Source organism: Diabrotica virgifera, chromosome 8 (assembly GCF_917563875.1).
Source record: "Diabrotica virgifera virgifera chromosome 8, PGI_DIABVI_V3a".
Taxonomy (NCBI): Eukaryota; Metazoa; Arthropoda; class Insecta; order Coleoptera; family Chrysomelidae; genus Diabrotica; species Diabrotica virgifera.
In genome coordinates this window covers 137,358,239-137,385,687 of record NC_065450.1, presented here as the reverse complement: position 1 = coordinate 137,385,687, position 27,449 = coordinate 137,358,239, and the positions used below count along the sequence as shown (strand labels likewise).

The following is a 27,449-nucleotide window of genomic DNA, read 5'->3' as shown; positions in this document are numbered from 1 at the left end:
TCGGAGAGTTTAAGTCTTTTCTGTCGGACAAAATACATGTGCCGTTTTCGTGGTCTGACCGTTCCAAATTTTTAACCTGTTCTACAATTAAAACTTCCCCTGTTCCAGTGTTCCCATATATCAAAATTTGTCCGACTAGACACCCTTAAGCTTTTAACAAATTTTCAGTTTGCTATTAATCAACTTTTTTTTCATACGCAGGATCCAGACCTATATATTAAAAGATTTTTACGTTTTTAATTAAATTATTTGCCATTAGTTTTGTAAATTTCACATTAAATTATTTAACACCTACTATAAATTTCGTTTTCCATTCAGGAATTTATATACTTATAGTCAAAAGGATATTTTTATTTCTCAATAAATATAGTGTTAATTTTCTATGAAGGTATTTGTTTTATTTTTTTTTATCTAGCCCTGGACCTATTTGCCCAATAGGGATCCAGGAACAATAAATATCCTTTTTGAGTTTTGGTTTAGAGAGTTAGTCAAATTTAAGTACCTTGATGGTATTCTCAGGGTACAATCTTTTTAATAATTGAATACCTGGCGCCCTTGAAGAATATTTATTGGTGAAGGGATTCTATTGAACTTCTTGAGGAAGAAGCAATTTTCCTAAGAGTATACTCCCTTTGGAGATTGAAGAGTACTCAGTAAACTTTCAGTTTTATAGCCGGAGCTTTGAAATTTTTCAGTTAGTTTTGAGTAGTAAATTTTTTATTCCGTAACATTTATTAATTAAGTAAGTATTTTATATCGAGAATAAAGAAGAATGGAAAAACAGTTTCAGATTAAATTCAATTCGGGATCACCACCATCGGCTGACCATAGTTTCTGCTTTTCAGCGTCTTCAGAGTCACCTGTAGTGTATCCCAAAGCGAACTGAATCCAAGCTGCAGAGGTATGCATATAAATAAAATAATAAATGCGTACGGATGCGTTAGCAACATCTATCTGGACATAGAGAAAATTCTCTATAAGTCGGAGTGCAGAATTCTTGGTAACTATCTGTTTCCTGAGCTTTTTACAAATTTATAAAGACACAGGCCGATTAAAAGCGGATATAGAAGAGCCTACAATATTATACACTAATCACCTCTCCGCTTATCTAGATAAAAATTCCAATAGAATTCTGCATCCTCAGATTTTCCTATTCCTTTTCCTTATTTCGTTTTACTCATACGTGAGTACTAAGGATTCAGAATTCTCCTGGAATTTTTATCTAGATAAGCAGACAGGTGATGAGTGTATATTGTAGGCTCTCCTATGTACGCTATTTATCGGCCTGTCTTTTTAAATTTCTAAAAAGATCAGGCAAGAGATAGTTACCAAGGATTATGCACTCCGACTTATAAAGAATTTTCTCTAAGTCGAAAATTGAGAGTTTTGTAATAACAAAATCGTAGAGTCCGACACCCGCAAGATGTTACTCTAGCGCGGTAGTTTTGTAATTACAAAACGCTTAATTTTCAATTTAGCGTACTTATATTTAATTAATAAAGATTGTCGATCTCTTGTCCGACGAATTTACAGCCACGTTTCGTAAGTCCGACAACGTAATTATGTTAATGACGCGGGACGCGGAAACGCGCCCAACCCGCATTTTAAAATTTTTCAGAAAGTGGCACACTCCCTCAAAAACGAAGCAGTTAAGATCATTTTTAAGACTTTTGTAATCACCTTCCAAACAGGTCGATGTACTGTGGACTAGTAATAAGAGACACGGGGAAAACATTTCATTGTTTAATCAATGAAAATCAGATTAAATAGCTATAATAATCATTCAGTAAAACTTTTGACAATAATTTTTTTACTCAGTTTTATCACAGGATATACAAAGCTGAATTATAAGATATTGCTACTAGACTACATTGCCAAACATTCAATCCAAAAACAACATCCTCTTTTCTCTCAAATTTTCCAACCTGGCATGTTTTTTTTTTAAAAATCAACAAACTGTATACCTCTAATAGAAAAAAGAAAAGCCACAAATTTTAATATGCATCAACTTAGTTTATTGCTATATACAAATGCAGTCTCTCCTCCATGGACAACCCACCCTACGACCATTGACCTAACACTAAGAAAGTACCCCAAATCAAATACAAACTTCTCAATAATTAAAAATCTTTTTGCAGAAATCATATCCTATTACCCCAACCACTTACACATATTTACAGACGCCTCTAAAACCTCTGATGGACATGGTGCTGCTTACTATTCTGATGAAAACTCCTACAGCATACAGTTACCTACAACTTGTAGTATACTCACAGACGAGACCACAGCTATATTGAAAGCCTTAACTTTTTTCAAATCGAGTAACACGATGAAAAGCGTTATCATTACAGATTCACTTAATGCATTATTGAAATTAAAGCAAATTATTACAACAAATCCCATTATACAAGCAATAAAAAATGAATTGGAAATAGTACATTAGATGGGAAAGGACATAGCCCACAGGTGAGTAGCTGTATGAATTACCCCACTAGTAGACGAGACCAAGTAATCATCAACCGTTTAAGAATTGGTCATACAGCTGTAACACTTTATTAACTTTATTAACAGTGAAACATTTCCTGCTTGACTGCCCTTGTTTCCAAAATGAAAGAAGAATACATGGAATTCCAGACAACCTCAAATCCATCCGGACGGACAAAAATTTAAATGTATTGAATTATTTAAAAGACATAAAATTGTATTATATTATTTAATGTAATTCATATTAGAAATATTGTGTTTGTAATCCCACTAATAACCCTGCGTGGTTGATGTGGTTTAAGTGTTTTAAATAAAAAAAAAGATACTGCTCTAAAAGATATTGTTTCATTTTAATGTTTATAAAAACATTGGTCTTATTTTGTGTAGGAGAATATTTTATAATCAAATAGCTTACCCATTGATACTCGTATCTTAGGAAAATTTTAACGTAATATACACTAATTATAGCTGTCAGGAATGAAATTAAATAGGCGTTGTTCATTAGCTAAAGGGAAACATCCCTAATGAACTCCTTTTCTTCAACTACCGATCCGTAAAGACAACTCTATAATTAGACATTTATGAAACAAAATTAGGCTAGTCGTTTATAATATTTCTGATATAAGCTTCTACAAGCTATATAAATATTCTTTAACCTACGTTAGCTACCTCATAATTATTATCAAATATTTTGGTTTATTCACAACTACTATTCCAGAGAAATACAGATTTCGATAGTGACGCACACCCTCCCTACATGCGAAACTACAGGGTGACGAAAAATTTTTAAATCGATTTTTCGAGACAACACTTTACCCAACCGACTCGAAGAGTACCTTTAAGTACTAGAATACCTTACCATTTAATAATCTAGTGGAAAAATGTTAAAAGTTAAAGACAAAAAAGTTATGCAGTAAAATAACCGTTGCCCTACCCAAAACGAACGCCTATGATCGGTACTAGAAATTCGCAATTGATGGAACCGATTTACCTCTGGAGTATCCCACTTCTCTACTTTTATTTATTTTTTGCACTTCTCTAACAACTTCCACATGTGATATTTTTGTGTTTTTTGTAAAATTGTTTATTTATAAAATAATTGTCAAATAGTCTAAGCTGTAGGTGAAAAATAGAAAAAAATCTATTTCAGGATATAATTCAGGAATTTTTTAAACCTATCAGGTGTTGTGAAAGATGATGCCAGGAATAACTTGTACTAAATTGTAAACAAAAATTTTGTGCGCTTTTTTATTTATGGCGTTTGTTATTTGTTAAATTTGTTATTTTTTTTTTTAATTTTAATTTTGCAGCTTAGGATATTCATTTTAGAGCAAAACTTTTAAATAGAAAGTTATAGTTAAATTAATAAACCTACAATTTGAGCTATGGCAAATTTAATTTCGTTAATTGGTTATTGCAAAAGAGCATGCGAAACGTCCAAAATTGCCGTTTTTTGCAATTCCCTTATTTATTGTGAAAATAACTTTTTGTATATTTTAAGGCTTTAGAACTAAGATCTTTTAATTTCAAACATAACAAAAATTATAGAACCCGATTGGCAAACTCGTTGCTTAGATATTATAAATTGTTTATCCCGAAAGGTCAAATGTCGAAGGCTATAACATTTTGAAAAAAAAAATCGTAGAGAGTTAATACTAGATCCAATCTCCTTCTAAAGACTTATATTTTCATATTCTAATGTAAATAAATGCATAAAACATTTTAAAATCTCTTATCTCGGGTTTCAAAAAAAAGGGGGTAAATTTCGTTATAAACATTTAGAAGTGAAGCAGCCCCTATACATCCTACGAGTTTCTAGCTTGCAGATTATTATTTCTGTAGACAAAATAAAGATTTAATACAAAATATAAATTATCTGCAACCACCTGAAGCTGAGATAATTGTTTTCGTTTTCTTAAATCGTAGTTACTTTATTTATAACAATTAGCTATATGGAGATGAAATAGCTATATGGAGATGGTGGTCCAACGCTGAATCGAATATAAACAAAAACTGCCTTTATTCTTTTCTAATTAAGAAATTATTTCACAGTCATTGACTAAAGAAAGACCTACATATATTACCTTAAAATAAAAATTATTTTAAAAGAAAATTATATTTAATTATTAAAAATGATTTTTAAAGTGGAGTGGAGATTTATTTTTCTTTACGATTGTGATTTATTGTATCGGTTGCCCTTAGCAACGTATACTACATTGAATCATTGAAACATTTGTCAAAATAAAACTATAATTTTATTTTTCATCAAAATGTAAATACACGATACCTAAACGAGTTTGGCCTAGGCCAAACTGGTTTATCCACTAATTGTACGGCCTGGTATAATCATTATAGTATACCTATAAAGCCAAAATAAATAGATAAACTGAATAAAATACTCTGTAATTGGAAAATTATAACATTTTTAAAACGATAACGAATCGTCGTTAAAATTAGTGGACAATTGGTGATACAGAAAATCATATTATAAAAAATAATAAGTGTTTTTTATAAAAGCAATAATTATAACTCAATTATAAAAATTATTATTTATTTTTCCATGAAATGTTTTGGTGACCCTTATAATTTCGGAGTATAATTGACTTTTTGCACTTGCATCTGTTTGTGCAACAGTTTTTGGTCCAGCCGCATTTGACAAAACCTTGTTCGATCCAACTGAATACCTCGTAGGTGCAGCCCTTAGCGATATTTTAGAAATAATTTATCTAACTTTTTAGGGTAATAAAGTGTCTCAAAGGTATTTAATTGTTTTTAGATCAGAATTCGACATTTGCCATTAAACTTTTTTAGAGATATAAACTAAGGCACTGAAATATCGTTAACGGTTGCAGCTACGAGAGGATCAGTTGGATCAGGACAAGGTTTTGTCAAATGTAGCTGCAACAAAAACTGTTCTACAAACAGATGCAAGAGCAAGAAGGCAATAATAACCCACAATTCTAAGTGTTACCAAAACACACCATGTAAAAATAAATAATGTTTGTAATTAACCTATAATTCACTGGCGAAACAAAACTTTTTTGCGGGGCTTGTGATAATTTGTAGTGATTATATAAGAAAAAGGGGCCCTGAACTCAAAAATCATTTCCGTTTTGTTCTATCACGTCTAGTTTTTTCAGAATATTAAATTAAAACATCTAATTTTCCTCTGTAAAGTATATATTTCTAACTAATGCTGACTGCAAACAATTGTGTTATTACACTTATTAATGTAATGAACTAATTTATAATTACTATTATTACATCTGTTTGTTGCTGTGGTGGTGGTGAAACTGCTTTATTCAAAGAAATATTTTCTCTAAAACAGAAAAGCTCCTTTAAATCTCATAGATTAAGTAGTAAAAATGTTTCTCTTACCTAGTTAAGGCTTGGATTTTTTCTTTAACAAAAATGCTTGTCTTCCTGACTTCCTTTTATGAGTTTTTTCCATTGTAGACTCTCGTTTTAAGGACCAACAATAATCTGCCATCATACTGACATCCCACCGTCCTTGGTATCTATTCTCCATTTCACTAATGTCTTGATGATAGCTTTCACCTTGTTCTTCGCTAACATCTCCCAAGTTTTCTGGGAAATAGTCTAGATGACTATGTAGAAAATGCAATTTTAAGCTCATGTTGCAACCTAACCGTTTTAAAATTTTGAGCATGTTGGACACAATAATTTTAAAGTCGTCGGATTTCACGTTTCATAAAAACTTGTGTATTTCCTATGGACATCCATGCATCACGTTCGGTCTTGTTCATGCTGTTAAGAAATGCTTCATCTTTCATCAGCTCTCTTATTTGTGGACCAACAAAGATTCCCTCCTTCAATTTAGCATCCGAAAGGGAAGAGAATATTGTGCAGAGATACCGGAAACAGGGTCCGTCTTTGTTTAAGGCCTTTACAAATTGCTTCACAATGCCTAATTTGATGTGAAGCGGTGGAAGTAAAATTTTATTTGTGGGAACTAAACTTTCTCTAGTTATATTTTTCCCCCCTGAAGTAAGTTGATCTCTCCGTGGCCATTGCATCATCATCCAGTGCTTTTCACGCGCTCTACTATCCCACTCACAAAGAAAACATGGGTATTTTATGTAGCCTGACTGCTGTCCTCGAATCATTCCACTAATTTTTAAGTCACCACAAATAAGCCATTGGTGTTCATTATATTTAACCTTTTTTAACAGTGTATCTATGTTTTCGTAGGTCTCTTTCATATGTACCGAATGTGCGACAGGAACAGAACTAAATTTGTTGCCATTATGCAGTAAAACTCCTTTCAAGCTTCTTTTGGACGAATCAATAAATAAACGCCAGTCATTTGAATCATAAACTTCTAAACCTAACTGTTTAAATAGTCCATGAATGTTACTGCAATAAACCAGAGGACCTTCTTTGGTAAAGTTTGGTGAAAATTCCTTTTCTCTGTTTCGGTACCAATAAAAAGTAGTGTTAGGATCCAGAAGATTTTTCTCTTTCAATCCTGATCCCAGTAACTCAGATCTTTCTTTAGAAAGCCCTAAATCTCTAACTAAATCATTTAGCTCAACCTGACTAAATAGTTTTGGTTGGTCAGAATCTATTTCAGAAATAATGTTGATTTCCGAATCTGAAATATTTTCGTTTCCTTGGGATTCAGAAGAAGAACTGGAAAAACTCTGAGGACTTCTGTGAATAGGAATAGGAATTTCTTCTCCATGCGGCACTGGTCTTCTAGCGGAAGGAATATCAGGATACTGAATCGATCTTTTGTTTTTTTTTTTATTAAAACCGGAAGTTTGACATAAACAAAAATAACAGTCATCTACATGATTTCGCTGTTCTCGCCAAACCATAGGTATACCAAAAGGCAAAGATTTTAATTTTTTATGAGTCCACTTCCTTAAACGAGACACGCACGTGTGACAAACAATATGAGGAGCCCACGTTTTGTCTTGATCTCCGAGTTTTATCCCGAAGTAAGCAAAGTACGCCTGACGCACAAACTTAGTGATTTCTTCACGTTGATCTCGCAAAACGTAACTACCGCAAATGTAACAAAAATTGTCCGGGTTGTTTAAACAAGATCTCTTAGATGAGCTTGCCATAGTCTAACACTAAATCACTACAACATACGCTTTGAAAACACAATTCGAATAACTTTACACAGTTCTAACAGTTAGCACAGTACAACCTGATTATTCTGACGAGATCCAGGTAAACGGCGGTTATTTTCGTGTTTTATACATCAAATTGAACTACAAAATATGGTTTTTATTTAAAGCCTATTGTGGTCGCAGACCAGTGATTTTTTTTATAAAAAACACTGATATTTTTTATAATATGATTATTTGTATTACCCCATTTATTTTAACGGCAAATCATTATATTTTACTACAAATGATTATTTTCCAATTGCAGAGTATTTTAATCAGTTTATCTATTTATTTTGATATAAACTTACGTGCATAGAAATCGGCCCATTTAAAAATTTGGTCTTTTTTGATATCTCATATTTCCTAAACCTGTTGGCCTATTTAAGTGATTTTTTGAATATGTTTTAGCCTGGTTCTTGAACAATGCCACTATAATAATAATGTTGCTATACGGATAAATTTTCATCGTATACCAGGTGTACCAATCAAACTGTGTTTTTTTCTCAAGTTCGCATCACCCTGTGGAATATTCTAACACTTATAAAATACTGAAATCAAAACCCAACTATAGCCTCAGGTTTTCTTAACATTATGTTTTTTGATTCATTCGTTTATGTTAGATAATAAAAAAGTTAGGTACTTTAACAAGTAGGCATGTTCTTCATCAATACACGGTGTTTCTAAATAAGTGCGACAGACTTTAAGGGTGAAATTCTGCTTGAAATAATAATGACAGTTGGCTTTGTATGTCCGCAAATCTTTCGTTTCTGAGATACGGGATGTTGAATTTTTTTCTTATAAACTGACGATTTATTTTATTGCTTTAAAACCGGTTGAGATATGCCAACGAAATTTGGTGTGTTTTAAGACGTAGTTATTGCACATTTTTTAAAATACAATTAAGAATTTAATATTCACCATTAGCGCGCAATCGTGTAATATGACCGATCATATTACCCGTATGCACGCTAATGGCGAATATAAAATTCTTAATTTTATGTCAAAAAATCCACATTAACTATCTCCTAAAACCTACCAAATTTCATTTGCATATATCAACTGGTTTTAAAGCAATAAATAAATCGTTAGTTTGTAAGAAAAAATTCAACATGCCGTATCTCGGAAACCAAACATTTGCGGACATACGTTTATAAAGCCAACTGTCATTATTTTTTCATGCCGAATTACCCCTTAAAGTTTGTCGCAGTTATTTAGAAACACCGTGTATTGATGAAGAACATGTCTAGTTGTTAAAGAACCTAACTTTTTATTATCCAACATAATCGAATAAATAAAAAACAGAATGTTAAGAAAACTTGAGGCTAGTTGGGTTTTAATTTCAGTATTTTATAAACGCTAGAATATTCCACACGGTGATGCGAACTTTGGGAAAAAACACAGTTTGATTGGTACACCTGGTATACAATGAAAATTTACCTGTTTAGCAACAATATTATTGTAGTGGTGGTATTGTTATAGAATCAGGCTATAACATAACCAAAAAATCACTTAAATCGGCCAACAGGTTTAGGAAATATGAGACATTAAAATTGACCAAATTTTTAAGTGGGCCGATTTCTATGCACGTAAGTTTAGTACGTATATTATAAAGGGCTTACTAGTCTATCCCGCAGTGTCCGTATTAATATCAGGATAAACTAGTTTGTCCTAGGCCAAACTAGTTTGTCCCAAAGTCGAGTTTGGCCGGTAACATATACTGTGCGCTGGAATAAGTGTTACCCCTCCCTATTAACTTATTTATTTTTAGCACATAAGCAAAACGCTCGGACAGGTCGATTTTTAAAACAATCGTAGTATCTGCTGGAATCAATGTTTCGAACTTTACGTGAACCCTCTTCAGGTGACAGGCATAACGACAGGGTTTTTTTTTAAATGGGAAAGTACATTATGTGACACCTCATTTAAAAGCTTTTGAGATACTGATTACAAACATGTATAATACTTAAATCTTTCTTAAGAGCGTAAGCGTAAAATTTAGGTCGAATTATTTTTAAATGCATTAATTTTTTTGCGGATCCTGAGAAAACTAATAAGTATTTTTAAAAGATTTAAACGCAGAATGAAAGATTACATTATTACCGAGGGCTAAAAGTCCAGTAGAATAAACAAAAAGTTTCTTTTGAATCATATATTTTAAGTTAAAAATCACTCTCAATTGTCAATTTTTTTCACCCCTGTAACTTATTAAAATCATTATTAAAGCAGTTCGTAGGAACTTAGACCCTCGGTAATACCGTAATTTTTCATATTGCGTTTAAATTATTCAAGAATACTTATTAGTTTTCTCAGGACCCGCAAAAATGAATTTATTTAAAAATAATTGGACCTGAAATTTTGCGCCTACGCTCTCAAAAAGGATTAAAGTATTATAACATTTTTGTAATCAGTATATCAAAAGCTTTTAAAAAAGGTGTCACATGATGTACTTTCCCATTTAAAAAAGTCAAAGTTATGCCTGTCACCTGAAGAAGGATCACGCAAAGTTCGAAACATTGATGCCAGAATATACTATAACTGTTTTAAAAATCGAACTGTCCGAGCGTTTTGCTTATGTGATAAAAATAAATAAGGTAACAGGGAGGGGTATCACTTATTCCAGTTCACTGTATACAGGGTGAGTCACCACCAACGGGACGGAAGATTACAGCGAAATGGTAAAAGATTTGAAAAAAATTTTAAATTAGTAGTTTGAAGTTGATAAAAGCTACATTTTAAAATTATTTTGAAATATACAGGGTGTCCCAATAAATGGCGGCGTACCAAAGTTATATTTTTTCTTATGGAACACCCTGTATTTTATTGCATTTTTTAATTGTCCGCAGAAAATAAGGTATAGTTCCATAAGGCTTCCCTATACCTATGTACAGAGTGTTTTGAGTTATGCTGACTTTTCTTAAAATGTAAAGTTTTAAAAGAAGGCTTATTTTCAAATTATTTAAGAAATTATAAAAATATTACTTTTACATGTAAATAGCTGGATATTGGTTGAATGTATTCCATGATTAATTATTACACATTTGTCCACAGGGTGTTCAAAATTTAGTCTCGCTATTGAAGTATTCAATGTGTCATATGATGCTTATTTTAAATAGAACACCATGTATATTAATTAATAATTATACTAAAAAAATTACCTCTTTCGAATGGTATATGGATGTCCTATACCTAGGTGTCATAGTTTTTGCGTAATTTACAATTATTTAAATTCTTAATTTGTAAATCGATTTTAAAACAAAAGATGAAGTTAATTAATGTCACTGTATGACATTGTCATTTTATGACAATACGGTCTGGTAATTATCTTATAATTAATGCATCCTGTGATTGATTATTATACATTTATTTACAGGGTGTTCAAAATTTACAATTACAGAACACCATGGATATTAACCACTTATGTAATACATGTTCAAAATGTTTATACAACAAACGATTTTAAATGATTTGTTTACATTATTTAACATAGCTGGTGTTATTTATAGACGTAAAAGCGTCCGAAATTCTTAATTTCATAAAAATCCCATCTGAAGTAGTAGGGTAGGAAGTGTAGTATTTACAACATTTTTAATATAACCCCATTTAAAAAAATTCATCTTGGTCAATCCTGGTGACCTAGGTGGCCAAATATATGGACCGAATCTATCTATTCATTTATTTCTAAATTTTATGTTGAGGTTGTTCTTAACATCACGTCAAAAATAAGCAGGAGCTCCGTCCAATTGGAGCCACATGTTTGTTCGCACGCTAAGTGGAAGGTATTAAGAAGGATCCAAAAAACTTGTTTTAAGAAATTTAAAAAAGTTGCTCCATTCAGATTTTCGTCAACAAAATATGGGTCGATAACGTACTCGCTCAGAATATTGCCCCAAACATTAACACTTCATCGGTGTTGGCGAACAACAGTAAAATGTTTGTTTCCTGTATCATAATAAAGTGAAAGCTATGTCTATTAACTAGACGATTATTATGAAAAGTAGGTAAATTCGTCTGTACACATTCTAAAAATAATTAGGATCTTCTCCAAATTCTAAAGTCTATAAATGAAAAGTTAAACGTTCCTGTTCTGTCTAATGCTGTTGTAGTTGAGTTTTATACTGATGATAGTGGTTTTTCTTATGTATTCTACATACACTTGTTTGACTGATTTCCAATCGACCCGAAATTTTTCTCGTACTAGTATTTGGGTTTTCCGTAACAGAAAGCAGGACATCAAGTTCGTTGACGTCATCAAAAATAAATGATTTATTTTTATTTAACTTTTCGTACCTATGCAACATTACCAGTAGCACAGAATCTATCGAGAAATCTCTCACAAACGTCCTTTTTGGGTGTCTTCTATTAGGATACATTTAAGCGTAAACTTTAGAGGCTGAGACAATTTTAAAAATATTCCCCAATGCAAAGTAGCATGTCTACTCTTTCATAGATAGCGTGATTATTCATTTTTAGGAACAATTAAATTTGATTGTAATTGGCTCTGCCAAAGTCATTTTTAAGTAAAAAAAATGGAATTTCATACACGGATGTTTATAGTTTTGATAATTACCAGACCGTACTGTCATAAACTGACAATGTCATAAACTGACAATGTCATACAATGACATCAATTAACTACATCTTTTGTTTTAAAATCGATTTACAGATTAAGAATTTAAATAATTGTAAATTACGCAAAAACTATGAAACCTAGCTATAGGACATCCATATACCATTCAAAAGAGGTAAATTTGTTTAGTATAATTATGTATTAATATACATGGTGTTCCATTTAAAATAAGCATCATATGACACATTGAAAAGGCCAATAATGAAACTGTAAATTTTGAACACCGTGTAGACAAATGTGTAATAATTAATCATGGAATACATTCAACCAATATCCAACTATTTAGATGTAAAAGTAATGTTTTGGTAATTTCTTAAATAACTTGAGAATAAGCCTTCTTTTAAAACTTTACATTTTAAGAAAAGTCAACATAACTCAGAACACTCTGTACATAGGTATAGGGAAGCCTTATGAAACTATACCTTATTTTTGCGGATAATTAAAAAATGCAATAAAATACAGGGTGTTCCGTAAGAAAAAATATAACTTTGATACGTCGCCATTTATTGACACACCCTGTATATTTCAGAATAATTTTAAAATGTAGCTATAATCAACTTACAAACTATTCAAATTAAATTTTTCTCAAATCTTTTACCATTTCGATGTAATCTTCCGTCCCGTTAGTGGTGACTCACCCTGTATATCGCATGTAGGGAGGTTGTGCGCCACCGTCGAGAACTGCCGTTCTCTGAGATTGATAATACTTTTGCTCGACAATATTAATGGCCTTAAAATGTACGTGAATATAGTTCTTTATATTTTTTGGCCCGAACCTTGACATATTTTTCTAACCGCCTAAACATTGAGCTTTTTGATTCATAATTAAGCCAGCACACGTTGTCGTTAATAATGATTCTCATCCGTTTATTCATTCTGCAATATTTATATTCAACGAATTATTAAAATAGATTTAAATTTTAACACCTAAAGCAAAGCTTTATGTGCTCGAGAACCAAAGTTATGGCAGTTTTAATTTTCACTAGTAATACCACTAGAGGTCAAATTATTTCCGGAAATTTTTTTGAGATCATGAATATTTTGAAAAGTTCCCGAGTCGCAGACGAGGGAAATTTTCTAAAAATATTCATGATCAAAAAAAAATTTCCGGATATTAATTTGACTTCGCGTGGTATTCGGTAAGAAAATTCCACACCAAATTTGCATTTGAAAATCCAAAGCTGCATGAACAGATTAATAGCGCGCCATAGCTTTGTCCGCAATTATTTAGGCTTTCAAATTCGTAATTTCTACGCATTGTAGTTGCATGGGAATACCATTTCAAGATAGAAAATAGTATATTCTTCAATTTTACATAAGTTTTGAGTAACTACAAGTGATAGAAAATGAATCAAAACTAAATTATGTAAACAGATAAAAACCAGTCTGTCAAAAATGTTCTGTTATTGTAAACGTCAAAAAATTTCCACTATAATTCGCTGTTGGGTACCCCACGAGCAAAAAATTTCCGATAAAATACCTCCGTTGCCATGGTGATCTGTCAAAATAACGTATTTTGATTGGTTCAAAATTACAGGTGTGGAATTTTCACTTTAATCTGATGCATTTAATTGATGCATTTGTTTTAATTTAACCCACCGGGGAACATCATAGTTTGTCGCTTTGTAGTAGGGAGGAAAGTATGCTAAATTTGCAGTTACTCGAGCGTTATGGGGACCTATTGGGTTGTGAAGAGTAGGTCATAAAACCAAAAAAAGTAAAGTTTTCCATAAAGTGGGGGACTTTCGATTTTTTAATTAAATTTTCCAACAATCGTTTTTTACGATTATATTGCCATCTATCCATAATTCGAAAATATGTCTGGAATAAAAATTACTGATTTTTACGTAAATATTACGACAGATTAAAGGTAAAATTAAAATTGCCATAACTTTGGTTTTAGAGCACCTAAATCTCTGCTTATGGTGTTGAAATTCAGTTTTTTTTATCTATTTTAATAATTCGTTAAATTTAAGTATTGCAGAATCACTAAACAGACGAGAGAAATAATTAACGACGTGTGTTGGCTTACTTACGAAACAAAAAGCTTAATTTTTAGACGGTCATAGAATAGTTTAAGCCTCGGACACAGAATTCCAATAAGTGGAGATTGTTTTATGCATGCAGGGTGATTGATTAGTGGGGTAAACCTCCGTAGATCCGTTATAGTAATTGATAGCGATAAAAGTTAATAACAAAAATTGTAGCCATCTTTGAGCTTTGAACATTACAAAGTTAGTTAGAATGTTACAGAGTGTTCGATAACATAGTGACAGACCAAATATTAGACCAAATTTATGTTATATTAGAAATTTTCTTAACTTCTCCATTACAAAAATATAAAGGATTGGTCTATTATCCATAGTATTTACAAAGTTATGATCAATTTTTTATGAAAATATGAAAAATTTAACTCCCTGTATAAATAAAAATAAGCACAACGGCAATGGTTTATTGATGCCACACTTTTTTTTATTGTCAAAATTTTCATAAATGATTGATATTGCTAATTTTCTTTATATTGAATACAGGGTGAGTCAAAAGGCAAGTACATTATTTTCTCAGCAATTTTAAATGGAACACCCTGTATTTTATATCACTATCGAAAACTACCATTACCGTACTTTAATTTGTATACTCTATGTTTAGGTTTATTAGTTTTAGAGATATTTTTATTTTTCCATGGACCAGTAGCGTGGCCACCCAGATTACCAGAATTGAATAAACTAGGCCGATTTTTTTGGGGTTACTTTACGAATGAAGGTTATAAAATGCCTCCGAAAACAAGAGATGAGATAAAAATAGAATACAAAGTGTAGTTTGAAGTGTTAATTTACAAATGCTTCGTAGTGTAAATAACTCATTCAATGACCGTTTTTAGGCATGCATAGGAGGTAGTCCTGTCGCCAGGGGGGGTACAACGGCCTCCTTAATTCAGATGGACTTACCCAAGTTTTTTTTATATATTTTGACCCGCAGAATACGAATTTTTTGGGTAACAGTTGATCCGGATGTCGATAAGATTGTTATAGACAAAGAACTTGAGGAATTACATAACAGCGATTTCTCGCAAAACAAAACATCTTTTTGTATTTTTTGGGTCATTTTAAGCAAAAAATATTCCTACAAGTTTTTTCGTAGAATGCATAGTTTACGAGATAACCGCGGTTGAACTTTCAAAAAATCGAAAAATTGTAATTTTTGAACCCGAATAACTTTTGATTAAAAAATAAAGTAGCAATTCTGCTTACCGCATTTGAAAGTTTAAGTCAAATTATATAGGTTTTGATTATTTTCATTGCTAGAAATTTATTATTTTATTGTTAAACAAAGCTAAAAACACCTAGTATGTGAGTGATGTTTTCAATGATTTCTCATTTAAAATCGAACGAGTAGGTAGAGTAGCTACGAGTGCAAGCGAGGCAATTTCTACGTAGCATACGTTAAAACGCATGTATTAGGCAGGGGAAACACTATGTGTTTATAGATTATTTTAACAATAAAAAAATTAATTTTTAGCAATGAAAATAATCAAAACCGATATAATTTGACTTAAACTTTCAAATGCGGTAAGCAGAATTGCTACTTTATTTTTTAATCAAAAGTTATTTGGGTTCAAAAATTGCAATTTTTCGATTTTTTGAAAGTTCAACCGCGGTTATCTCGAAAACTATGCATTCTACGAAAAAACTTGTAGAAAGATTTTTTGCTTAAAATGACCCAAAAAATACAAAAAGATGTTTTGTATTGCGAGTAATCGCTGTTATGTAATTCCTCAAGTTCTTTGTCTATAACAATCTTATCGACATCCGGATCAACTGTTACCCAAAAAATTCGTATTCTACGGGACAAAATATATAAAAAAACTTGGGTAAGTCCATCTGCATTAAGGAGGCCGTTGTACCCCCCCCCCCTGGCGACAGGACTAAGGTCATTTTGAACAACTTATGTGATTAAATATCTAAAATATTTTATTAAAAGTAGCTTTTAATTTTTTCAAAAATGTTGTAAATTATTTTTTGTTCTTTATTTTTTAAATTATTACTTTTACATACAAAAGTAGTTTTTAATTATTATTTCCATAAAATGTTGTATTTTGTGTTTGTTTTCTGTTTTTTGTAAAATTTATAAGTAATACATTATTTTTCTTTCTTTATTTGTTACACTTATTTAAGAAAGTAGTTTTAATTGTTTCAAAAATGTTGTATATTTAAGTTGTGTTTTTCTTTTGTAATATTTGTTACTAATAAATTATATGTATTTCTTTATTTGCTACATTGTTACATTTATTACCAGATTGAGAATCAGTAATCGTAAATTGTCAGTTCTAGACAATTCAGTCATGGCTTACTTAAAATAGGGAAAGATTTAGACCGGTAATTAATATTTGCTCTAAAAAATGAAAATATTTTTAAAACTTATAAAATTAGACATAGGGAATGTTATATAAAAATTAAAATACGCTAATGGTACTTTTCGATGGTCATATAAACTACAGGGTGTTCCATTTAAAAATACTGAGAAAATAATGTACTGTCGTTTTGACTCACTCTATATTTAATATAAAGAAAATTAGCAATACCAATCATTTATGAAAATTTTGACAATAGATAAAAATATATGGTATCAATAATCCATAGCTTTTGTGCTTATTTTTTTATATAGTTAGTTGAACTTGTTACGATTTTCATATAAAATTGATTATAACTTTGTAAATACCATGTATAATATAACACACTTCTATATTTTTGTAATGGAGAAGTTTAGAAGATTTCGAATATAAAATAAACAACAGGGTTTTCTATTAAAAAAAAGAATGTGTGTGTGTACTTTGTACGCACGAAAGAAGTTATACTTCTATTATATAATTTCTTAAAAATAAAAATACTTTAAACAGTTTGTTTTAATTTTACAACACCATACTAATTTTGTGCTTACTGCTTTCAAAAAAATAAAAAAAGTATAGGATTGCACTGGATTCGAACTCAAGACCTCTCGATCTCTGGCCGAATACTATACCAAATACGCTACGAGGACTGTGTCTGTATCGGTTCGGACGTACCTAATGACAATTCACGGTAACAAACAGACAAGGTGAATAAATGTACAATAAAATGTTTTAATAATACTCATCTTACTCCTGAGGAAGACAAATCCAAAGACACAAAAATTATAATAAATATATTTACTAAAAACACTAATATGTTCTTTTCACACCTTTTCTTGCACTGATATACTTATACATAATTAGAAATATTTAGCAACTAAACGCCATACTATCTGTGTGCCCATGCGAGCTGTATTATGAAATTTTACTCTTAATCGCGACTAAAGAAGTAAAACTTCAAAAACATAAGTTTGGTCTGCCACTATGTTATCGAACACTTTGTAACATTCTTATTAATTTTAGAATATGAAGCTCGGAGTTGGCCAAAATTTTTGTTATTAACTTTTATTGCTATTTATTACTATAACGGATCTACGGAGCTTTACCCCACTAATCAATCAAGCTGTATATATAACAAACTTTACCTAAAATTTCAGGCAATTTAGTGCTATCACTTGTGCGATTTTTGAAAAAACTGACTAATTTTAAACAGTTATATCTTCGAATATACGAGTTTAGTTTACAAAAATGCTCGTTAGAGAGGTATGTAAAGACCCGTTAATTTGCCTGTTTCTACATTTTTTACCTCGTTTAGTTACATCTCGACAATCCGTTGAAAATCCTAAAATGTTGTAAAATTTCATTTCGTTCTTCTTAACTTATAAAATACACGGTGTCTGTTACGGTTTTTCAAATTATTTCATCAAAAGGTTGTCATTATAACAAGAAACGGGTTTTTAACGGGTTTAAAAATATAGCTCTTAAAATATAGTGTAAAAAGGGCTAACTTTGACAGGCATATCTCAGGCCCAAGGTCACCTAGATAGTCCTGGCGCCAGGAGGGGGGAGGGGGGTACAACGGCCTCCTTTATTCAGATGGACGTAGGTACCCAAGTTTTTATGTATTTTGACCCGTAGAACACGATTTTTTTGGGTAACAGTTGATCCGGATGTCGACAAGATTATTATAAACAAAGAACTGAAGGAATTACATCACAGGGATTTTTCGCAAAAAAACATTTCTTTGTATTTTTTGGGTCATTCTAAGCAAAAAATGTTTGTACAAGTTTTTTCGTAGGATGGATAGTTTTCGAGATAAACGCGGTTGAACTTACAAAAAATCAAAAAATTGCAATTTTTGAACCCGAATAACTTTTGACTAAAAAATAAAATAGCAATTCTGCTTACCGCATTTGAAAGCTCAAGTCAAATTCTCATAGCGATTCTCCTCAAATATCACTCAACAATGCTCCCCTTCCAACTGTAGATACTGTAAAGTACTTAGGCCTACATATGGACAAGAGACTCACTTGGAAAACTCATATATGGAAAAAAAGAAAACATCTTGATACCATATTTATATAGAAAATACTATTGGTTGCTCGGAAGAAAATCCCAGTTGTCGTTGAGAAATAAATTACTAGCATACAATACCATACTCAAGCCAATTTGGACGTACGGAATACAGGTGTGGGGCACTGCTTCAAAATCCAATCTAGCAATCATGGACCGGTTTCAAAACAAGGTGTTACTAGCAATAACTGATGCGCCGTGGGTTGTAAGCAACAAAGACATCCTACAAGACCTTCAAGTGCCAACTGTGAGTGAAGTGATAGTGTCACACAGTGATAAATATTTACAGCGACTAGAAAACCAACCAAATGTGTTAGCGCTAAATTTATTAGACAATAGTCAACAAATTAGACGTCTGAAGCAAAAATTTCCATTACATTTACCATTCTTAACTTAAGAAACACTAATTGTAAACGTAATTGTAATAATCATGTAGAGTGTAGAGTAAATATTTATTGAAATATGTTTCTTCGGGCCATTGTAAATTTCAACAAATGTGTTTATGGTCTGTTTTTTTAGACTGATTGTACAGTAAACAAACAATAAAAAAAAGTCAATTTTATCGGTTTTGATTATTTGCATTGTTAAAAATTAATTTTTTCAATTGTTAAACAAATCTATAAACACATAGTGCTTGAGTGATGTTTTCAATGCATTTCTGATTTAAAATCTAACGAGTAGGCGTGCCTACAAAGAGGCAATATCTACGTAGTATTCGGTATGAATTGGGTAGGGATGGCGGTTTTTGACAAAACACCGGTTTTCGGGTATACCGGTTTTTTTTGCTTACGGTTAAACCTGGCGGTTATAAAGGTTTTTAAAGCGTTTAAAGGTTTTCGGTTTTTTTAATCCAATAGGTTACAAAGTTACATTTACAATACAGTTTAGTTTGCGATACTCCATTCGACTCGATATCAATATGATCAAAATTAGTACTATCGAAAGAACATGTATTACTTTTAACACGTTTGTATATTTGTAGAATTGGTACATTTTAACTCATTTAATACTTCCTGTATGAGTGTATCGTTTTGAAAACGTAGAGAAATTCTTGGAGATTCGTATTCGTAATCAGTAATTCGATATTCATAGTCAGAGCATTATTTTTGGTAATCAGAAAAAGTCATTCACCCACTTTCAATGTCAAGAGTTAAGTGTGAAAAATAGATGATGTTTACGTCTAATTCAACCAAATCACTTCTTATGTAAATATTATGATTACAAATACCTTTTCAAGGAAATATAATAAAACTTAATAATTGTTTCTGGCTGATATGAGATTGCACTTTCAGTTTGCTTCTGTATTTTATAAAATAAAATTTGAATTATGGTTTTGTTTGGAATAATTACTTGAGCATAATAATTATGATTGGGATCCAAAATAATACCTAAACTAATCCTAATCACCCTAAAAACCTAATAACCGGTTTTTACTTTAAAAAGAAAAAACCGGTTATAACCGGGACAAAAAAACAACCGGCAAAACCGGTTATTGCAAAGTAAAAAAACCGGTTTAAGGTTTAAACCGGTAGGTTTTTCCCATCCCTAGAATTGGGCACGGGAAACACGATTTGTTTATAGCTTTATTCGACAATAAAAAAAATATTTTTTAGCAATGCAACTAATCAAAACCGGTATAATTTGACTTGAATTTTCAAATGCGGTAGGCAGAATTGCTAATTTATTTTTTTAATCAATAGTTATTCTGGTTCAAAATTGCAATTTTTCGATTTTTTTAAAGTTTAACCGCGTTTATCTCAAAAACTATGCATGCTACGAAAAAACTTGTAAGAACATTTTTCGCTTTGAACGACCCAAAAATACAAAAAAATGTTTTGTTTTGCCAAAAGTCGCTGTTACGTATTTCCTCAAGTTCTTTGTTTATAACAATCTTATCGGCAACCGGATCAACTTTTACCCAAAAAATTCGTGTTCTACGGGTCAAAATACATAAAATAAGCTTGGGTAAGTCCATCTAAATAAAGGAGGCCGTTGCACCCTCCATGACGAGAGGACTAAGAGGGCTAAATAGCTACAAACAGCTATGGGCTACTTTTATAAAGTACCTACATACTTTTTGGGTTGAAGAAATAAAAATATTGCTCATATACAGAGTGGGCCAAAGAAAAGAGCCCACCTCGATATTTGGCAGTAGTTATTAGATTTTAAGGAAATGCCGAAACAGGTCGATATTTTATTTTTAAATTAGTATTTTTAAATAATTATTAATATTGAATTAATAATTTTTTCATTAATATTTCATATTAGTCATCCATATGTACGTGATGCGGGAATAGGGGCCGTGTGGTAGCTCATTTGAAAGGGTGTTCAATTATCTATTCAGTGATAGAAACAATAATATTATTATTTGTACAGGGAGCCAGAATAATAATTGTTGAATTACATTAATTGACGCAAAAAGAATAGGTATACTTTATTTAAATCATATAATTTATTTTACTCAAAATACAGACATTCTATTGCCAAAAAATAGGAAAAAATGTCTCTTTCACAAAAAAACATTGCTTTTCTGTTAAATTAAATGTTCAAACTGTCAAGAGGTAGGTGGGAGACTGTTTGTGATTTAATTTAAGCGACAAGAAATATTTATTTATGGAATAACAATAAACATTTTTTTCTCTTTTCTGACAGCATTGCAATTGATTTTGAGTTGAATAAATTACATACATTCTTCTTTTTGCGTCAATAAATCTAATTCAAAAAAATTTTTTAGGGTCACCCTAGATAAATTGATCCCTCTTTCAAATCAGCTACCACACAACCTCTAGTCCCATTTAAAAAAATCATCGATTACGTCATCACGCTCTGATGGATGACGTCACTAGTATGAAATATATGCAAATAATTTAAATAGAAACTAAAAATCGACCTGTTTCGGCATTTCCTTAAAATCTAATAACTACTGCCAAATATCGAGGTGGATTCTTTTCTTTGGCCCACCCTGTATATTTGTTTACTCACACCTTGTACACTCTCATTATACAACTACAATATTAACAGACTTCGAGTTAACTTTTCACCTAGAATCCCAGGATTTTCCTTGGAGTATGTAAAACATTCGGGTTTCCCATCATTCGTACTCGTTTACGTCCTGGAATTTTCAAATTATCCAGTAATTGCAGTATCTTTCTGCTCTGTAGAAGTAAGTCTATTTAGTTGTTGCTATGATACTAATAATACTTGAGGGAAAGCAGTACGGTGTAAATCAAAATATTTTAAAAAATTCTAAAATTCTAGCTTCCTATATGCACACTAGTATATAAACGAGTAAACATCGTTTTGACTTTTCTTGTTATTGAGTATATTGTATATATTTCTTTGAAGATATGATTTGCATATGTTAGAAAAAGTTCCTCTACAATTATTTATATACGTTGAAAAGTTAGGAAATCTACTTGTTACTGTTATATTCATCCAAACAGATGATATCCATTTACACTTTATAAAATTTTTCGCTATTTGTCCTGTTAGAGCAATACATATAATACAGTAATATAATATGTATATTATACAGGGTGGGGCATTAGTGTGACAAACTCCAATTACTCGTTTGTGGTAAGAGATACGAAAAATAGTTTTAAGGTAAAAGTTGAAGCACGGATACAACAATAATCTAATTTTTGAAGTTATACTTCTTTAGGCGCGATTGAGATTGAGGGTGAATTTATATTGATCTGGGCGCATGCGCACACCGACAGTATGGTATTAGTCGTTATACGGGCTCTGATTGGGTGTTGAAATGATCTGTCAATAATAAATAACTGTTCAATATGAAGGTAAACAAATGTATAATATATTAGTTTTATTGTTGTGAGGACAGAAACAAAAAAGTTTATAATTGTAGTGACTTTGAAATAGTTTTTAAAGCAACAGGTACGTAATAATTGTAAATGTATCATAGATACCTACCTATTTGAACCTACCAAAATACATAGTATGTAATAATTTTATTTACAATTTTAACTATATATATAATATATATATATGTATATATATATATATATATATATATATATATATATATATATATATATATATATATATATATATATATATATATATATATATAACAATAGCTTCAGAACAACACTTTTATTTACATAATTTGATTACCATCAAAATTTCTATCAATATTCACCTAATATATTGTTTTCTTACTCTATGTTTTGTTGTATTTTTTCAATTCTAAATCATTTCAATTCAAAATCAAAATAATTTGATTTATGTAATTCAAAAATGTCAAAAGCTTAATCCGTTTAGTTAGTCGATCTTCGCACATAATGACACGTTGTCTCCGTCGCGAGGCGTTTAATGCGAATGAACCCCAATACAACGCCAATACCAACCGCGCTGATAAGTTGGTTCGAATCCCAATAGAAACTTTTATTTTTTTATTTTTTTTATACATTTTATGATAGTAAGTATATTTATTATATAATTTTATTTTCAGAAAATACGTATTTAGTTAAAAAAATTTCCGACAATTAATGTTCAGAAATCATTTGTGGCATTTTTAATGTGTTTGTGTGTGTTTTATTCTTTTATTATTTTAATTTTTGGCACTGTTTTAATAAAAATGTTTGAGAAGTAGTAAGTATAATTTAGTTTAATATTTAAATAAAATATAAATAAAAAGTATATTAATTTCGTTTATAATCATATAATCATATAATAGAAGTATAACTTCTTACGTGCATACAAAGTACACACACATTCTTTTTTTTAAATACAAGCCATCCGTATTGACAGGGTGACAAAAACTTGTGTTTTTTTTTTAAAGGAATACCCTGTATATTTTTACATTTCTAGATTCTCCTCGATGTTTTGTCTCTTAAAATAAAGTATTTTGTAATATTATACGAGGTAGTTTAAAATATAATTACGTGTTTTTGTTAATTTTGTAGCAATATTTACACCCCGTAGAATCGTAGTGATTTGACATCAAAATTTTTATTTATGTTAGATATATAATCTTTAGACTTTCTACCCTCTCGAGTGTAGGTAGAATATATAATCTTTAGACCTTCTACTCTCTCGGGTGTAGGTAAAATATACAGTGAGCACGTAAACGTTGGAATAAATTCATTTTCTCGAGATTGGATGATTTTGGAAAAATGTCCCGCAACAGGTCAATTTTTATTTTTAAATTTCGACTTTTTGGCATATGTATCATACTAGTGACGTCACCCATCTGGGCGTGATGACGTCATCTATAACTGTTTTAAATGAGAATAGGGGTCGTGTGATAGTACATTTGAAAGGTAATTCAATTTTCTATTTAGTAATATAAACATTAACATAATTATTTATACAGGGTGTCAAAAAAAATTTTGTTGAATTAAATTTATTGACATAAAAAGAAGAATGTCTGTAATTTATATAACTCAAAACATATTTTACTGCTATCAGAAAACAGGAAATAATGTATATTTGACAAATAAATGTTGTTTTTTGCTTAAATTCAATGTTAAAGCCACCACCCACCTTCCTCTTGACAGTTTGAACATTTAATTTAAGCGAAAAGCAATGATTATTTTTCAAATAAAATTTTTTTTCTGTTTTTTGAGAGCAGTAAAATGTATTTTAGACTAAATAAATTACATGCATTCTTCTTTTTATGTCAATAAATTTAATTAAAATTTTTTTTTGGTCACCCTGTACAAATAATTATATAAATGTTTATATTACTGAACAGATAATTAAATTACCTTTCAAATGAGCTATCACACGACCCTATTCCCAATTAAAAAAATCATCGATGCGTCATCACGCCCATATGGGTGACATCATTAGTATGATATATATACCATATATATATAATCGGTTCATAACGTTCTACGACGTCTTCCGATTCCCAATCGCCATTGCTCTCGATCGTAGCACATGTCTTCGTTCAAGCCTCTTTCTCCGATTTCCCTATGGATTCCTTCTATCCAGCTTTTCCTAGGTCTTCCTCTCTTCCGCCGTCCTTTTGGTGCCCATCGTAGCACTTGCTTGGGTAATCTGTCTGATATATATACCAAAAAGTTGCAATTTAAAAATAAAAATCGACCTGTTTAGGGATTTTTTTTCCAAAATCGTCCATTTTCGAGATAATGAATTTATTCCAACCTTTACGTGCCCCCTGTATGTATAAACTTCTATTTATGTTAAAACGATTTTTAATATAGTCTACTACTATTGTTAAACATTAATAGTATAGAGAAATGTTTCATTTTAATATATAGGGATGGTGGAATTTTGGAATGAGTATTTCTAAGTTTTCTTAAATGGAACACCCTCTATTTTGTTATTGTAATTAAATGATATTTTATGGTAGGTACTTTCTATTTATTAAGCATTTCGTATACCTTAGTGTTTTAATTTCTACGTTTTTCGTGATTTTTTAAGTCAAACATTAATTGCAACAAAAATTACGTGACATTTTATTAGGTGGCCGTGAAAATATTCAATCAAAAACAATTTTTCGAAAAAAAAATACATAATATTTTAGACTCAACCTTAGTTTATTAATATTAGATGACATATCCACATTCCTACGTAGTTAAGATTGTTGGTGCCAAAAATATTAGTAAAATAATACAATATTCTACCCAGCTGGCTATGACATTAAATTTGTTTAAAAATTTGACATTATACTATTTTTACAATTTCAGTTACCACTGTCCCTGTAAGTTGGACCTATATGGAAAACTTTTTTATTAGTAATTTTACAAAAAAAGTTAGTAATTAATAATTATATAAATATATTAATAAAATTAACAATATTAGGTGTGATTATGTCGTAAGTATTATATTTATGTATTATTATATATACAGCGTGTCTACTTAAGTTGGACACATATTATGGGAAACGTTTTTATTTTTAATTTTACGAAAAAAGTTATTCTTCATAAAAGGTTCTATATGGTCTAAGACCGAATATTTAACCATCAGATATCAAATATATATTATACGAGGTATGAATATGAAGTTCGATCAAGATTAGAGTATCTTTATTTTTCACAATATTGAAAAGTGTTATTAAAAAAAGTTGTTTGGAGTTAAAAACTACATAGTTCTAATATATGCAATTATTTATACATCCTTCTAATAAAAAGAAAATATTTCTAAATTTTTCTTAAATTACGGATAGTAACATCATTTTCGTTTATAACACGTTTATTATTAATTTTACGAAGAAAAGGTATTCTTCATAAAAAGATCTGCATGGTCTAAAATCTGAGATGCAATCATCATATATATCAAAATGAAGATCGCTCGAGAGTAAAGTACCTTTATAGTTTACAATATTTAAATAAGGATATAATTGCATATTAAAACATAGCTGTGAATACTAAACAACTTTTCCTAATAGAAATTTTCCATATTATGAATTCAAATACGTAAACAAAACAAAGTTTTCGTTATGATAATGCTCGAATTTTCAGCTTGTTTGACATACCTTGTATAATATTCATAAAATTTGATATCTGATGGTTGAGTCCTCGATTTTAGATCATACAGAGCTTTTTATGAAGAATAACTTTTTTTTGGAAAATTAATATTAAAAAAGTTTTCCATATGGTTCCAACTTACGTTGATATACTGTATATATAGAGAGGTTCCAAATTATGGAATAAATTCATGTTTTCGAGAATAGATTACTTTGGAGAAAAATCCCAAGGCTGGTCGATTTTTATTTTAAAATTATGATTTTTAGCTTACATATCATGCTAGCGACGTCATCCATCTGAGCGTGATGATGTAATTTATATTTTTCTTAAATAAGAATAGGAGTGCTGTGCTAGCTTATTTGAACGGATATTCAATTCTCTATTCAGTAATATAAACATTAACATGATTATTTATACAGGGTGTCAAAAAAAAATAATTAAAACAATAATCGACAGGAAAAGAAGAATGCATTTAATTTATTCACTTCAAAATACATTTTCCTGTTGTCAGAAAACAGAAAAAAAAAATGGTTATTTGACAAACAATTACTATTTTCTACTATTGTTAAAAATTATTAGTATAAATTTTTAATTCTAGTATACAGGTTTGGTCGAAACTCGGAATGAGTATTTTCTTAAACTAACCTGTATTTTAATATTGTAATGAAATTTTATTTTTTGGTATTTTTTATTTCTTAAGCAGTCACTATAACTAACTGCTTTAATTTGTGCTTCATTGTTAATTGCACCAACAATCTGAACTACGTAGGTATTTTGAAAAAAAATACAATAAAATATAATTTAATTTTAATACTAAAATACAGGGTGTTCTATTTAAGAAAACTGGAAAAATACTCATTCCGATTTCCGACCGACGTATAATAATCATATTTAACAATGGTAGACTAGATTAAAAATAATTTAAACATAAATACAGTTTTTGATATCAAACTACTACAATTTTACAGGGTGTGAAAGTTGTTATGAAATTAATAAAAATACGTAAATATCTTTTAAACTACCCTGTACAATATTACTAAACTACATATTTTAAGAAAAGAGAAATCGAGGAGAATCCCAAAATGTAAAAATATATAGGGTATCTCATTAAAAAAAATGAAGTTATAAGCAAATTCCAGTATAACTGGAGGTAGCAAATAGACTAAAATATTTTTATTAAATAGATCACTCTTCAAAACCCCTCATTCCAATTTTCATGATTCTGTCGCCTTTAGTTCTCGAGATATTTTTCTAATGGGCCGTTTATCTGCCTCACCCTG

At 30.4% G+C, this 27,449-nt stretch overlaps 1 protein-coding gene across 2 annotated transcripts in view; it reads right to left on the bottom strand.

The window, feature by feature from the left end:
* Positions 1 to 27,449, bottom strand: part of LOC126890385 (prolactin-releasing peptide receptor-like) — a 1,660,146-nt gene that overhangs the window by 20,168 nt on the left and 1,612,529 nt on the right. The gene's annotated exons all lie outside the window — the stretch shown is intronic.